Consider the following 17905-nt stretch of genomic DNA (forward strand, 5'->3'; position numbering starts at 1 on the left):
AACGATGTCACCAACAATGTTTAACCAGACGGGAAGTGCAAACGAGCGTGTTCGGCCAGGTATGAGTGATACCGCGCGACAGTTTCTCTCGTAATGCTTAGCGCTGGACGACCAGAGACATGGCGCACTTCCGCAGATGGCTCCATACTCGCAAGTGTCGGCATAGTTTCTCGGCGGAGGCCTTTGATCACTTCTGAGCTCTGCGGACTCAAGGGGGGCAAACGCGAGGCGTGTGCGCCGTGTTTAAGAACTTAATGACGCTAATGACTCATGTTTAGCAGCGGTGGAGCAGGCGGGCGTATATTTGCCTCTAGAGCAATTTCCGGCAGCATCGTGTCGGCAGACTCTTTCGCAGAAACCCCAGTGATTCAGCGTCGCGTGCAGTGTGCTCACCATCTCAGTCTAACCTGCTGCAAAGTTAAAGAAGAAGCAGTCAGCCACGGCTGCCATTATTAGCCACAACCAAAAGGAGCACAGTTCTCGGCCCGCTCCGGGATCTGGGGGCCCCGGGGAGGATGCTTTAGCTGTGCTATTTCCTGGGCAGGCCTCGACGTTTGGTGGACGTGTGACGTTCGCGACCTTGGTCGCTTGGTCTTTTAGGAACTGCCCTTCCCTTCAAGGGCGTTTTGCCACACAGTCACTTGCAGCTAATTGCGGTCATTAGCAACGCCCGAGGACGTTTAACCTCTAGCCGTCCGTGCGCCGTGTAGCTTATGGAAGCATGTTCGTTGTTACTGCCTGTAGCGCGCCCGGCATCATCGTTTTAAATTTACTTCAGAAGCAGCAAAAAAATGGCACTGAGAAGTACTTCTAGCGGGGCGTGTTGGTGCATATTCGGAAAATACACAGGTGCCCAAAGTACGACGCGGACGTTGTGAGGGAACTGGACGAGCGCTGTTTGAACACAAAATAAAGAGCCCGATGTAGGAGAAATGTAACTGAGAAGTACTTGTAGTTGGGCGTCCCGTTCCGTCACTACGCCCTTGTTCGTATTTTGCGCCCCTCTGCCCAAAAATTTGTAGTACTGTTGGTGAGCAGAAACGGCAGAATACCTTTCGAGAAAGACCGATCGCTGATAAAACCTCCACACGTAGTCGACAGTCGATGATGAAAGGAATCAGTGCATCAAATGGTTTGGCTTCAACTTGGTATACTATTCTTCAGTGCTTTGGATCTCATATGAAACAAGGTGAGTGGCTACATGGCAGCTGCGGCACACTCTTTTCACTTCACTTCTCTTCACATTATTACCTTAAAGAACCCACTTTGGGGTAATACATAAGGGGTGGGAGTACATTTATTAATTGAATATGATTGCCTACATGATATTTGTGAAGTGCATATCTAAATTGTTAACAAAACTTGATGGGCAGGTGATAGCATAAACGTCGTGGGGAAGGCCATTCCAGTCTTTTGCAATGCGAAGAAAAGAGGGCGTTCATTTTGACTTTGACCACGTAGCTTTTATCATTAGAGAAATAAGCGTTATTTAACTACCACTAGGGATCTACGGAAGTGTAGTATTGGAAACCGTGGTTCTAAGTGAAAATTTTGTAACAGGTATTTACTGTAGGATAATTTAGAGATTTTTGGTTGTTTTCTGTGGTGCATGGTGGCACTTTTCAGCAGATGAAATTCGCTGCTGCTTTAAGGTAACTAGAAATATGGCTCGTTATAGTTACACGACAGGAGAGGGCTTGCATTTGATTCTTGTTTAAAGCAACGCTGAGGACAAATTGAGTTCAGCCTGTGTGTATAGACTACCGCGTTCTAACAGCAAGGGCATTAATTTCTGTGCGAATGGAGATTTGTAACGTAAAAAAGTTCGAGAAATAAAATACATTCATTGCTAGTTGCAATTACAGATTTGTATCCGGCCTTTAGGAATAACCATATGAGTCTTTAGAATTTCGAAAACGCGATTACCCTTGGCGCTGTGGCTCGGTAAAATTGGCCATTTTCCACTAGCTACGTGTTCTGCAGGGGTTGCTTTGCCTGGCCGTTTTCGAAAGCGCATGCATTTTCAACCGATGCAGCCAAATATCCACAGCGGCTAGGCTAATCGTATTTTGGAATTATAAAAACTTATATGGCTATCACTAACGACTGGCTACAAATCTCTAATCGCCACCAGTTGCCTATCTTTGATAGATAAAAAATGAGTTATCAGAAATTAGTTACCCAGCTTAATGCTTAAGACAATTCACCTGCTGTCCAGTGTCTCCCAACGGTAATACTATGCTGCAAAAGCCATATTTTTTCCCCCAAAAGAGGATTTTTGAAAATTTTTGAACATATTCTTTGAAACACCTAGTACATATTAGATAGTTTTAGTTTTACGTGCGTAGAACCTTCACGTAAGTAAACGTGAGCAGTCTACGCAGCTTACGCTCGTGTCGCTTCGTACAGTTTTAGCTACACGTACGGGACGCAAACTGTGTATATCTGCCATAGAACCTAAACAACAAATGCGCTAGCATGTTATGCCGCGCCATCTAGCACAGATAAAAAACTAATTTTGTTTAGACGAGCTACTTGGAGCCGAGCGAAGCCAAGCCACAGTGCGGCTGTAGACAAGGCTTGCTCTTGTACACTGAAGAAGCTGCAGTTGTCGGTAAGCCTCCTTCGACTGTTTTGAGCCGTCATGATATCGCGGAGAGGTTGACTTGGCATGAAATCGAAACACATGTTGATAACGTGCGTGTATGGAGCCAAAACGTGCACCGTCTTGCTTTTCCCACTGACTGTGCCGAGGATCTCGCGATATACCGCGAGGTTTCGAGCCTCGCATGGTCTCACGAGACCCTCGGCACACTCGGCCTCAGTTGCTATGACGACCACGAACGCTTCTCCGTCAGGCTTAGGAGCTGCTGAAACGGATTTCTATCTGGAAAACAAAAGCTAGTTCTCCCCTAAAACTTCATGCGAGAGCAAGAATGGGCCAACTGAAGTAAAGTACAACAGTTTACAGCACGACACCACGTCGAGGGATTAGCGACGAAGCTGTATTCACTCGGAAGCGGGCGGGCAGGGCGCCGCCATCTTGCCAACGCCACGCACGCAAGCAACGTGAAGACCGCAACGCAAAGATCCGAATCTCACGTACGTCCGTGAGACCCACGAAGACCCTTCACGTTCTGCGCATGCGCACTGGGGACCCGTAAGCGCTCTACGTACGTGCAGCTTCTACGTACGTGAAACTAAAACTGTCTATTTTTAATGCCACGCAAAGACCGACATAGCCGCAAAGAACCTTGGAACCAATTTTAGTACGAACGAAACCTGGATTCAGTTGTCCGCTGTGTTCTTTTAACCACTTAACGCTCAGTGCGAAGGATTCACGACGTATTACGTGCACGGCATTTACTCTTTCATGCGGACCTTGCTCACAAATTTTGGGCTGTGTATGGTTTTGGAAAGCAGCTGTTTATAATAAAAATGGTTGGTGCCACTGTAAAGCAGCTCCGGGATTTAAACGTCGGAGGTGTGCGCGACCACTTTTCTCAATTTTCGTAAATATTTCAGGAAAGATCGAGGCAACATTTGAGTCTAAAAATTGCTCTCACTAGTATCACTCTGCAACACTGCGCATCTATTTACTGCAGGGGCTCAAAAGTGATGTTTTTTTTTTGGCGAAAGATGTCTCTGAATGATTGGTTTGCTGTAGAATTAGGAATGAGCCTTTGTGCAGCTCAGGCATTACATTGTGCTGGAGCGTTTTTGCATTTTGGCGAAGAAACAATGCCTACTGGCAAAGGGTACCGCCCCAGCTGGCTGAGGAAATGGTGAAAATTGTAAATGACAGAGCCGAACAGCGCCTCAGCAACGATGGAGGGCAACAATGTGCGGAATGAGAGCCTTAGAGGGAACCTAGTTAATGAACGAGGACAGTTGTCACAGCGGCAATAGGAGCCACTGAAGCCCACGGCATTGTGAGCTCAGGTTCAGCAAAAATGTAAAATTAACTATACATTAAATCCAGGAAAGGAAATGCACTTTAACGCCCAAGCACTATATAGGAATGTAATCTGGAGTGTGCCGATGTTGTTGCATAGAAAAAAATGAAATGTGGATTTCTTAATGACTAGCGCCCACTGCGAAAGATGCCCCGTGGCACTAAATCGCGACTTACCGATTTGCCAATTTTTAGAGGTACTCAGTAGTAGATCAATTTAGTTTTGTAATTTGGGTATTCGAGTTATTTGGATCAAGATTCTGTGCCAGATTCATTAGTTTAGTTTCTTAATATTTTAATCTCTGAAGTGTTATGTTTTCTCCTGGTAGTGTTGTGCAAGTTCCCACGGTGACATCATTGTTGTGCCGAAGGAATCCGTTTTTGCTTGCGCTTTGTCTAAATGGAGCCTTCATGACCTATGTTGTGTTTTTTTGGGGGGGCGAATATTTTATATGCTTCAGAGTTAGAGGGTATGCATCAATGAAAACTATTCGCAATTATTTCTTTGGCTACACGGGGGGCTAACTGCAGCGTGTGTTTAAAACACGCGCCTATTAAACGCCCGCCGCGTATGACAGAGGCGGCGGCTTTTTTAAAGTTTTTTTTTTACGGTTTGGTGCGTAAATTTTGAAGCATATTTCACGCACTGACGACAGCGCCAGTAGGTTTCGCTGCGGGTAATCTGCTGCAACATTGTGACTGAACTTTTCATGCGCACTTCCTGAGAGGTCGTTATGGATTAAATGAAACATCGGATTAGAAAACTGCTGCTTCAGGTGCGGTCACTGCACTAGCGGCTGTTACGAGCCGTAGCAGGTAAGCAGGCCCGCGCGGTTCGCTCCCGCTGTAAGAGCGCTATTCCGCCGCTAATATCCTATCAGGTATTTAGCGAGTGTGCGCCGCTCTTAGGAGCACTTCTTTAATTGACCAAACTTTGGGTCAGGTCCCACGTGTTCCAATTTTCGCCTTTTTCTGGACAGAGGTTAGCGCGTTAGAAGACAGGAGACTTGTCAGGGGACACTATTCACAGATAACAAAAAAGAGCAGTCGACGCGTTTTCCTTTGCCATCTCCAGCAGGGACGTCAGTCACGTAACTCCTGCAGTGCGGCAATACCACCACTGGCGTTGTAGCAAGCAGGCATGTTGTACAGTGCGTGCTCCCTAGGAGAACGCGAGTGCGGGCTCTTGTTAGCAAGCACAGTCGACTGTGCTGACCGTAGTCGCCATCATACAGCAAACAATGTAAGTTGAGAAGTTGCAACGTGGAGTGACTGAACTTTAATACATGTATCTCGTGTTGTTAGGCGGAAGTCGTAAAATGTTTCATGGATTATGTTTATCTTGTTTAAAAATTCAACTGATGCCAATAGAAAACGCAACGTCCACCTCAGATAGTCTGATGTGTACGAGGCTACAGTAGCTAAAATTTATAAAATAATGACATGAGATCGCTATATCCGTGTATTTTACGCAAAATTTCAATGGTGTCTCTACGTCGGATGAGTGGTAGGAATGTTTTTCAATAGGCGGTTTTGTGAAACGCGTGTGAAAAGCAGGAGGTAGATCAACCAAAGCTTTCTTAAAATCTAGCAAAACGTCTTTAACACGCGCCCCCCAGTCAAATAAAAAAAAGCATATGATGAACACATCCTACGAAAGCTGCGTGAACAGGCCCAATAATTCTGGACAAACGCATTTTTGAACGTTTATGAACGCAGTTTTTTTTTATATAATGTGAGATTTCACTGTAACCATCAGTGTAATAAGGGAGTAATTACTCATTGGCATCCACCCAAGCGCAGCCATACGGCTACAAAGGAAAGCTGCTGTAGCCGTATGGCTGCGCTTGGGTGGATGCCATTGAGTAATTACTCCCTTATTACAAATTTACTCCATCTTGGGGGATCCCCCTAAACATTTGACTAACCATCAGTGTATCCGCTGGTGACTCGACGGCAGTCTCGTATTTTTTTTTCTATTAGCGTTCTTGCTTTGGCAAAAACGTTCCCATTGGTTCACTATGGCAGTCTTACCTTCTCGATGCGATCGATGGAAACACTTTCAAAGAAAGATTTGGCAACATATGAAAAGAATGAACCCTTGCCTTCAATATTTTCATTAGAGTATCTTACAATATTCCAGTTTTCAAAAGTTTTGTACGAAGAGTGTTGGTCATGATAAGCACGCTTTTAAATCATGATCAGAATTATATATTGTTAGCTTGAAAGCGATGAAATACAGGGCAGTAGCAGAGAGAGAGAGAGAAAGAGAGGAAGAGAGAAAGAAAGAGAGAGAGATAAACAGGAAGAAGAAAGGCAGTAATGTTAACCAGAGGGTTGTTCCGGTTGGCTACCCTGCACTTGATGGGAAGGGATGAGTGCTTGAAAGAGAAAGGGAGAAGGGGAGAGGAGCACAGTCAAAGGGTATGTCTGCAATTACAGACAAGGGAGTGAAGACCAGCTTTGAGCATAGGCGCACGGTTCTCCTTTCTGTATTCCAGACGGTCGTCACTTGTTTTTAAGAACTCATTCAAGACCAGAAAAAAGAACCAGGCTATGGTACTGAAAAAATTGCGCAGAAAAAACGAGGACGAAGCAAAGACAAGACGAGGACGAGCGCTAACTCACAACTGAAGATTTATTCCGAAACACATGCGCATATAAATAGGAAAAAAACAAAAAACAAAACTAATCATACCAATCTGACATCAAGAACATCACCCGAATGATTTTGCCAAAAAGCAAAACTCCCTTTCAAAAGCGGACGGAAGTCTGGCTGACGCATGTATCTCCGCTGATACGCACATGAAATGCTTCCATGAGTTCCCGCACAAGTTGGTCCCTATGACTAAACAGAATTGTTGTTTTTTCAAAGAGTAGTTTACACTGCCTCTCCTTATAACCGGCATTAAAAGTGCTGCAATGTTATGGGAGGTTGTAAAGGGAATATCCCCTGAGTAATCTTCGGTGCTCACCTAATCTTTCTTTGCCACATCGCCCTGTTTGGCCGATGTACACCGAACCACAAGATAGCGGCAGCTTATACACAACTCCCCTGGTACAAGGAACGAACGGGGCTGTGTGCTTGATACTGCACTCATTTTTTCTTCCTTTCCTTCTGCCGCCTCCTTCCTTCCGGCTGCTCACCTGGGAACAGATTGAAGCCAACTTTCTAGGGGCGGAAAACACAACAGGGACGTTGTAGCGTCCGGCTACATTCTTCAGCCCATGCGCCAACCTGTGCACGTATGGGATAACGGCGACCCTTCGCCGGTCTGTGTCCCGGAGTTTGGACCTCGAACCTGCCTTGATCCACCTTGATAACCTCCCGCAGGCTTCCACGATTGTTTGCGGGGGGTATCCACTCTGTCCCAGCCTTTCCAATTGAGACGCAACACTTTCGTTCATGACATGTGGGCACGACTTAAGACATGAAGTGACTATCCCATTCTTTATGACTTTGGAATGGCCGGATGAGTAATCAGGCAAAGATTTCTTGGCCCTAGGATGGTATGCCCAGCATACGTGTTTGGGGCGAAAATGCAATGACAGGTCTAGGAACTGGAGCATTCCGTCTCTTGGTACCTCTACTGTGAAGTTGAGACCGGGGCCACACTCTTTGAACAATTTGAGCACGTTGACAACATTGCGTTGCAGGTTAGGTTCAGAAGAAAGCACTAAATAATTATCAACATAGTAGTAGTAGTAAGAGACCTTTATTCGGCCATAATTTACAGGCCGAGCATGTCGGCCGCCTGGGCGACCGGAAGTCGCTGTTCTTCCTCCCCTTCAGCGCCAAGCTAGTCGAGCCAGGTGGTGATGGATAAAGAAAGTGGGGGGTAGGAACCCGACTGCTGAGCAGCCGGGCAATAAAAGAGGCAATGGGCCAGGTCCGCATAGATACAGGGGCAGTTGGGACAGGAAGGGTCTGATCGATAGCGATAGAGAAAGAGGCGAGACGGGGTGATAACTGCATTCATTTGGATGCGCCGAAGAAGGCGAGCCTCTGGCACCGTGAGCGATGGATGAGGGGGAGGGTAAAGGCGTTTGTCTAGGCGGAGCTCGAGGTAGACCTCTTTTATGGTGCGGCGAAGGGTGTCTCTCCCACCGTCCTCCGAGGGCTTGGGCCAGGGGATCAACAGTGCCCGGAAAAGTGTGTCTCGGGCGAGCTGATGGGCCAGCTCATTGCCGTGAATCCCTGAATGCCCAGGGACCCAGCGGAGGAAAACGATGGAAGGCTGCAATGAGGGGAACCGCTCGTTCGACCTCCTGTTGGAGAGAAGGGGTTAGGGTGCGTTTCTGTATATGGTGTATAGCGGTTTGTGAGTCTGAATAGACTGTGTACTCTTGAAGAGAGGGAAGGAGAGCAAATGACTGAAGGGCATGTGCAATGGCGAGGACCTCGAGGGACAGTGCATCCGGAGGGTGTAGACACGGCACGCTGGTGTGGGTTTCAGGAGCGGGGAGGTGGGGATGGTACAGGCCATAGCCGCAGGAACCTCGAGGAGCCACGAAGGAGGCATCCGTGTAGGCTACACCCTGGGTATCAAAGAGAGGGGAATGGTGCTGGGCTCCCAGCGTCGCTCAAGGCGTTCAGTGCGGCAGGAATGTGCTCGGTTGTGTGGGCGGCGTTGAACGTAGCCGTTTGAGAGACAGCTGTCGACGTGGTTGGAGCAGGCCCCGCGGTGGCGGCATCGGTGGGTGTGGGCTGCAGGGGCTTGGTCAGACGCTGCATTGCGGCGGTGCAGGCGCGGCGCGTTAGGGTTAGAGAGGCGCTGCGCCGCTGCACAGTTTTGGAGACGCTTGGAGGGCCAGTTCGGCAGCGGGCCGTGATGCCGATGGTTTCCACGTGCTTCTTGAGCCTACCGTGAAGCGATGGAGTGTAAATCCAGGGGCGGGCGAGGCCCTGGACCAGGCCAGGGGCAGGTTAAAGCAGAGAACGGTAGGCAGCCAGCTAACCAGGGCGGCGCCACCTAGCGGCCAATCATCAACATACCTACATATTTTCAATACTAGGCCATCTGATTTCTGTTCAATGGATCTATCAACCTTGCGTCGTCCTCGTTTTTCTGCGCAATTTTTTTCAGTATGCATATCAACCAACTTGCCCAACTTTCTGCTCTCCAGGCTATGCTAGCTAGCTACGCAAGTGTTCAAGACGGAGCATGGCAGGAAATTCGGGCCAGAGGAAGCATTTGGGCCGAATTCAGGCATCAAGTCAAACGACAATTCGCAGGCCGCTGAGGTGTACTAAGACAGCAACAAGCCAACAGTAATCGAAACAAAGGAATGCAAAGGGAAATTTTTCTATCATTTTTTTATGAATTTGCGGTGTGGACCAATGGGACATTCAAAAGTGCAATCATTGCAATTAGTTTTATAATTTTATGGCTTCCAGCCACAAGATTGTAAGGTCTCATGTAATGTCTCCTTCATGTAATTTCTCCCTCATGTAATATCTCCCTAATGTAAAGTCTCAACATCAGACCCTTGAAGAATTAAATAAAGAAATGATTACATTAATAATTTTGAATTGTAAAGGTCAGAAATTAATAAAGTAACCATAAAATTATTACACTACAAATTTAGCATTGATAAGCTCTACGAATCAATAAAAAATGATAGAAACATTCCCTTGTGTCTTCCTTGGATCTACGTCTGTTGCTTTCCTTTCTATGTATGTCATAAAAAGCTCCGCATTTCCCGACCATCAAAGGGCGGATTTCTTGCGCAGAAACACTAGGTCAAAGAAAGGAAGTTGACAGGACACGGCGCTACTGACAACTCCAGTTTTAAGACTTCTAGAAGGCACGCTTACAGAGTTGTTTCATTGCGTTATGTAGAAATGATACTTAGTTCTTATTATTTCATATTATTTCATGGAGCAGTTATTTGCAGATTGCGCTCGACAACGCCCGGATGCTGCGTGGAAAGCAATAAACACTATTTTGGGTCGTAAAAGTAACAGTTCCCTTCCGGGTGTTTTATCACATGAAGGTGGTGAATTGAGCGGTAAAGCGCTTGCGGATTACCTTAACAATCATTTTGTGAGTATTGCAAATCCTTGTGACTATCCTCTAGGTACAACTCGAATCTCCACTAGTACAATGAAAACAATATACCTTCAGCCTACTGATGAGCAGGAGATTTATAACACTTTCATGTTGCTCCGCAACACTAAGGCGCTTGATATTGAAAACATTCAAATAATGCCGATAAAGTATGTATTGACCCTACTTACATCCGTACTTGCTTACATATTTAATTTAATACTGGATTCAGGCGTCTTTCCTGAAAAAAATGAAATGTGCCAGAGTTTCTGTAATATTCAAGGGCGGCGACCCAAACTTAGCAACAAACTGTCGCCAAATTTCAGTCCTCCCTGTATTTTCTAAGGCACTAGAAAAAATCATTTTTGCTCGTATAACTAACTTCTTTGACAAAGAAAACATAATAGCAAATGCACAGTTCGGTTTTAGGAAGGACAGATCGACGGAAACTGCTTTACTAACGTTAAAAGAAAGTATTTTACGAAACATAGAAAGTAATTTGTTCTCGTTGGCTGTTTTCATAGATTTCAGCAAGGCTTTTGACTGTCTGGACCATAGCATTCTTCTATCCAAAATACACTTACGGGATCCGCGGCACGTGTCTAGCTTTGCTGAAGTCCTACCTCAGCAACAGGTTTCAGAGAGTGTTTGTCAAAAACTGCAGCTAATCCCTTTTTCCGATAAAGAGTGGCGTACCCCAAGGAAGTGTGTTAGGGCCGCGGTTGTTCAATACATACGTTAATGACTTGGTGAATATTGATAATACATTAAATCTAGTGATATATGCTGGTGATAGTACTATTCTTATTTCTGGCCCTAATGCTGATGGTTTAATTATGCAATGTAATGAATTTTTAGCTAGGCTATCTACTTGGTCCAAGTTAAACAGACTTCAAATCAATTGCACTAAAACTAAAGCTATTATATTCCGCGCTAAAACAAATTGGTTGAAATAAATCACACTAAAACCTATGAGCACCAAGAAATTGAAATCCTTGACAACCATAAAATATTAGGTGTACATTTTTTCTCGCATCTAACCTGGGATGCTCACATTGATTACCTTCGTAAAAAACTTTCCTCGATTACAGGAGTTATATCGCGCTGTCGTACAGTACTTCGACCCAAGATAAAACTTCAAGTATATCATGCTTTGTTTAACTCTCATTTAAGATACTGTAGTCTAGTTTGGTGCACAACCACAAAAACCAATTTAAATAAACTCCTGGTTTTACAGAAAAAATTATCCGTTACATAGCAAATATTGAGCCCATGGAAACTACAAAGGGTGCATTTGAATCATTCAATATCACAAGTGTAGACAAGCTGTATGAATTTCGCCTATTGCAGTCAATCTACTTTTCCTCCCCTCATGGTACTAACCTTCTAACGTTCTTGGCATCCTTAGAGCGACGAAATATTAGCGTGCAAACAAGAAACATTGATGTGTGGGCAGTTCCTCATTTTCGTACATTTTATAAATATCAGTCACTTACCCATAACCTCCCTACATCATCATCATCATCATCAGCCTGACTACACCCACTGCAGGGCAAAGGCCTCTCCCATGTCTCTCCATTTAACCCTGTCCTTTGTCAGTTGCCGCCACTGTATCCCCGCAAACTCCCTACTCCCTACAGTACTAAACAAATATGGACACACAGGGCTTGAACAAAAAACAATTACATTCCTATTTCGTGCAGTTATGAACCATTAATTTTTGTTTGTTTTTTCCGCGTATGTGCTTTTCAGTTGTTTTATTTTGGTTTCAGTTCATTACTGGCTGCTTTATGTGATTGACATCAGTATTACTTGTCACAGTAACTGTTTTATTATTTCCTTATTTCTGTCTACTTATGTACTATTCATCTATTATGTATCTATTCATTACGCTGCTGCCTTGTAATGGTCTCTTGGGCCTCGTCAAGCTTTTGTGTAGCTTTTAGCCCAAGAGACCATCCAGTTGTTTTCTGGAAAGTAAAGATATACTGTATTGTATTGTAAAAACAGCCCATTTAATAAGATTATCTCTGGGGAACACGATAGCAACAAAATTAGCGAATTTTGTAACAGACCACAACACCGGCTTATTTTTCGGAATGAGGCTTCTCTTAGCGGCGATGCAGGTAGACAGAGGGGGCGAGGTGGAGGTGGCAGGTGTGGCCATTGCACGTCACGTCACCCGATGACGTCATAACTGTCTGGACGAATTAGCGAATTTACGACAAACCACAATGTCAGCGAGACAAATCAGCGAATTTTATTACAGGCCACTACGTTGAGTTTTTCCCGTGATCAGGCTTTTAATGCTATCATATAAATATTTTAGGGGCAAGAAAAAGAAAAAAAAAACTGACGCTCCTTTATGTGAACCATCGGCTGTACTAGAGCGATAGCTGCAGGAATTGCTTCAAAAGCCCGGTGTTTCGATAGGTCGGATCGCACATACTCGGGCGAGTCGTGGATGCTGTGTCCGGCCGGGACGCGTGTTCGCCAAATGCAGCCGGTACAGCCAGCGGTGACAGCGCCGCCCACTTGCTAGCCCGGCTTCACATCCAACACAATTTCCACATTGAGGAGCGGGTCCGAGTGCCCGAAGTCTGGAGACGCGCCGTCAGAGTTCAACCCCTCCCCACTAAGATGGATAAGGAAGACCATAGCGGTCGTCGCCAGGCTAGGGCGGAAGCCTTAGCGCGCCACTCTGGCAACAAGCAAGGTGTCTACTACGTAGATGTAGCCGGGCCGAAGCACGGGGGGTGATACACGGCCGCGGTCATACATCAAGAAATACAGGTGGATGGGCTCTCCTTTCGAGCCCCAGGCACAACACAAGCTGAAGAGGTTGCTATCGCCCTAGCTGCTTCTGATACCAAATCAAAACACATCATAACAGACTCGCATTCGGCGTGTAAAAATTATGAGGCTGGCTGGATAACTCCACTAGCTGAACGAATACTACGGAACTGCAGCCGAGACACCGATCCTACTCCCCGCTGCATAGTTTGGACTCCGGGCCATCAGGGCCTAGCAGGAAACGAAGCTGCAGACATGGCGGCCCGAGCACTCATTCACCGGGCGTTCCCATTGGCTCCTGAGCACCTGAAACCTGAAGGTGGCTCTTTACTCTCGTTCAAAGACATAACATCTTACTATAAGGATAGGCACCGCGTGTACCCAGCCCCTGCAAAGGGACTAGGGAAAGCAAACGAACGCGTTCTACTTAGACTATTCACTAATACAATGCTGTGCCCGGCAGCATTAAAACACTTCGATCCCGCGTTCACTGGCAGGTGCAAACACTGTGGCGAGGTGGCTGACACCTACCACATGGTTTGGGCTTGCCAGCGCAACTCAGCTCTCTCCCCCCACCCCAACCCTACCAGAGAGGAATGGGAGGCGGCCCTGCTTGGCTGCTCGGACCTTCAGGCCCAAAAGGCTTTGGTCAAGAGGGCTAAGCTGGCGGCTTCGACCAATGCGGTCCCGGAATAGGGACTCCACCCATTGCGGAGCTCTTTAAGAGAGCCTCACCTCTTTTATTGAAAAAAGGCTTTTCATCATCATCATCCAGCCCCAGTCTTTGTGTCAGTATATTTCGGCAATTTAATACCCCTTTTTCATGATTTTTATTTAGAGTAGCGACAAGCGAGGGTGGGGGGGGGGGGGTTGCTTCTGAGTCGCTAGCCACTTTAACCTTAGAGACGCGTTCGGGACCCTTCCCGTGATCCACTGCGATCGCAGGATGCTGCCGTTGCCAAATACTATAGAGCGCATATCTGCTCCGGCGTCATACCCTAGTCGCATTACCGATTAAAACATTTACAGCTTTCAAACTATCCAACCCCAGCAACCGATTGCACTACTGACCCCGAAGACATGGACGCATATTTATTTTGAGACATACCGACGGAAGCATGGGTTCCCTTTTTCAAGGAGGGGAGGGGGGTTGGCGGTTCGATTTTGGGGTGAGGTTTTTTTGGATGCCTTTCAATAACATTGCAAAAAAAAAAAAACATGCCATAGGAAATTATGGGGTTATTTGTCCCTAAGCAGCATAATCATGCCACTATATGTGATAATGCTGCCGGGCTTTCATAACTTCGGCAATCTAGAACGGCTACTGATCATGCCGGGGATGATGTTAGGCCCTTGATGTCGTACTTTGAAAAATCCATCGACAATACCATTGAAATTTTGAGGTTACAGCAGTCTCAAGGAGAAAATATTTCAGGAATGTAGCCATAACGTAATTACTTGATTTTTGATATCTTCATTTACAACCGGTTGGCGAACAGGCGCTGTCCAAGTTTTGTTTTGTCTGACATGATTTGTTGTGCTGATTGTGCAATAAAGGAAATAAAAGAACAGTGGCACGATGATCGTTAATGGTAGCGGAGTGGATTCTAAGGGAACGGTAGCGTATCAGGGGGCGCCAGAAAGCGTGGTGGAGGAGATTTAGAAGTTTGCGAGGATGACGGGGCCGCAGCTGGCACAGGGCAGCGTTAATTGGAGAGACATGGGAGATGACTTTTGTCCTGCAGTGGGCGTGGTCATGCTGCTGCTGATGATGATGACAGCCGATTGCCTCAGCCCAACAGCCTACTGGCGTGGGCTCGAACTTCAGTCGGAACGGAGAGTTTTTTTTTCTATATCATGAAAGCAGATTGCCTCCTTTCACTTTCCATGACGGCACGTAGACTCGCCATGTCGCGTTTCTGAAGTTTCTGATGCGTGCTCAACCAGCTCTGATTTTCTTGCGCTTTATTGCTTGGCGAACACCATCCGGCCAGCTTCAGGAAAATCTGTGCAGAAGCGTGTTTAATAATAGCTCCTTGCTTGGTGCATCATATTTAATTACGCAACTCCTTAAAAACTTTGTTATCTACTTTTGTTGTGAACGAATGAACGCCTAGCCATAGGTGTTGCTGTTCAGCCATTGTTAGCCGACAAAGATCTACATTTCTATACGGAAATAAGAATAAGAATGCTATAAAACGGTTGTTAATTAGAGTCTTCTTTGTTCAGTGGGGGAATAAGAAATCTTTAAATTCCTTTTGGAGGCGCTGGGCACAGAGCCACGTCATACATGATGAACTGCATTCGTGCGTTGAGCACGTATCAATGCTTGTCGTCCTGCTTGTAGCCGCAAACGTCTTATTGCCCTTGTGCCAGGCACTGGCTGTCCTCCAGCAGCGTGGAGGTCGACGGGTGTTGACGCGGTCGTGCTGGCACAGGCGCGTAACGCGATCGACCCTTGATACGTATTGCCTCCGATTGCAGACCAAGGACGACTCGCTCGTGTGCGGCGCGTTTACACTTGTCGCCCGGGGTTTTCGAGATCGCAGTGCATTCCAGCTCAAGTCAAGTTATAATAACAATCGTTATTGCCCTGTTATATTTCCATGTACACACTTTTTGCGCACATGCACTCAGGCAGGTGAGTGGGTACGTGACAGACAAACATGTATTGTAAGAAATAATCAGAACAAAACTCAACGCGGCTATGAAGCAAGTTTTGATTACATTTTTGACAAAAGCAATCAGAGAAGCAGACGAAAAGATACAGGCAATTTCCCAATACAAAAATCCAACCCGAGAAGGACACAGACGCACTAGTGTAAACAGCTTATACTTCTATGACGGACATTTTTTTTTTTATTGAAAGGAAGCAAAATATGAAGGGTTTTACATAAAGTACATTTCGTGAAAGAAGAAGGCACCAATTGTTTAGCATCTTTTCTACCTCATTAGTGGTACTAAATTTCATGTATTCCTTGGGTAATTTCCTAAAAAGGTATGGCCCATAGTAGTTTGTAACTCTTTCTATAAATGGTAGACACTGGGAATACGGTATGTTTCTTCTTTTCTTAATGTTTTGTTTGTTGACCGGTGCTCTATATTCAGTATTATAATAAAGAGAGGACAGCCCAACCAAAAACATACATTTGAAAAAAGGTTGACAAGGCGATTTTTCATTATTTATGAATTATGTGCATCTTGCAGGCTTGTTCTACATAGTATATTTTTGCAAATTCTAAGGAGAAGTTTAATTTTTGTTTTTCAGCTGAATGAGCTATTTGCGTATACAGTAGTAAAATACCGAAGAATTCTCTCTCCTTGAGACTGGTATACTTTATAACACGCATCCATATCTGCACCATCGCGCAGTTTGTAAACATACGCTGCTACTGTTCCTACCCTCTTAGACATATAGATAACATGATCTTCGCAGCTTAAGAATTCATTTATATATAAACCTAAATACTTAACCGATGAACTGTACTCGAGGAGAGGGAACTAACATTTGTCTGTACACTCGTTATGAAGGAAGAGATTGCATTCAAGTTTAGTCTGTTTATATGGGCTTCTAATACACATAATCCTGGTTTTATTTTGATTAAAAAAATCTAGTTTCTGTTCATTCATGGTACGATGTTGCTTAAGGGTATTAGCATTTTTTCGGAGGCGTATTTGTATGACTTTTCCGTAATAACTAAGAGAGGGTGTTAAGAATACAGGAAGAGGTGTAATGACAGTGTACCGAAACTTACGTCGTTTGTATAAATGGTAGAGAGAAGTGGTGCGACAGTAGAACTTGCGGTACAACATATTTACCTGGCATTGGGTTACTTGTTACATTCCAGTTCTTACCAGTCCTTCCCTATGTGCGAGAAAATTTTGAAGCTAGTCTGCAAATATTCCTCGAAACGCCATTGCTCTCAGCTTTTCTATCAGTGTTCTGTGGTAACTGTGTGAAAAGTCATAGAAAAAAATGCCGCCACCATCTGGAAGAGGAGGTAACGAACATTAGCTGTTCGGTAGCGCCATCTATCGTTCATGTGATGTATTGCCACGTGATTAGGCTACTTTTCCAAACCTTAACGGCGAGAGGGCGCCTACCACCTTGAGGTCGGATATTTTTGACCAATTTGGGCCGAAAAATTTTTTCAACACTTTGGAGGGCCATTTTTCCGTACCCCAAAGCTGTAGGTGCCCGGTCGCCATGAGGTATGAAATTTTGAGCGGCCGAGTGCTAACGACACGGCTGCCATATTAAGCCTAACCATAAGCAAATATTAAACTAATTAGAAAATACTGGTGTCTAACATGTGCTACTCATCTAGCCCGTTTCGAATATCTGTTAGTTAGATCATGACGTTATCGGTTAGCTATTATAAGGAATAAAATATAAGCATAGTCATAATTAAATGTTAACTTCATTGGTTAATTTTGGTATCTAACCTGTTCTACTCATGCAGAGATTCCAAATATCTAATTCGTTTTATCATGCCTCATTAATTACTGAGCTAAAAGTGATTAAACATAGTCATGTGACTAGTTATTTATGGCGTCACAAAATCAATGACGTCGCCAGTCACCAATTCGATATACTAATTACGTCACCAGTCAATCACTGATTGGGTTGCTGTATCGAGTTAATATGGGGGCCGCCATCTTGAATTCTTCGGAGTCAGCAAATTTCACGCCGAAGAGAGATGGTAGCAGACCCCAAGAAATCGAGAAACGTGATGAATAAGAGCTAACGCTCTTAAAATCCAAGATTGGTGCTAGGATAATTTTATTGATATTGATAGCAGTGTAAAAAACTGAATTTTTCTAGAAGACAGTGCTTTTACCTTTACTAAATAGAAGCTGTGGCTTGAAGACTAGCGAATGTTTTTCACAAAAGTTCATTTTGACATCTGACATCAGCTTTTTCGTAATTTGTTTTAGAACTGATAAAATTGCTGTTGGCCTACAATTATTTATATCGTTATTTTTACGCTGTTATGTATTCGACGTATTATTGACACTTTCATTTTGACAAAAGTTGTCCGGTGCTAAATATGCCATTTAGTAGTAGTAGTAGTAAAAGACTTTTATTCGACCATAATTTATAGGC

This window comes from Amblyomma mixtum, chromosome 2 (genome assembly GCF_055824585.1).
Source record: "Amblyomma mixtum isolate Tamu chromosome 2, ASM5582458v1, whole genome shotgun sequence".
NCBI classification, from domain to species: domain Eukaryota; kingdom Metazoa; phylum Arthropoda; class Arachnida; order Ixodida; family Ixodidae; genus Amblyomma; species Amblyomma mixtum.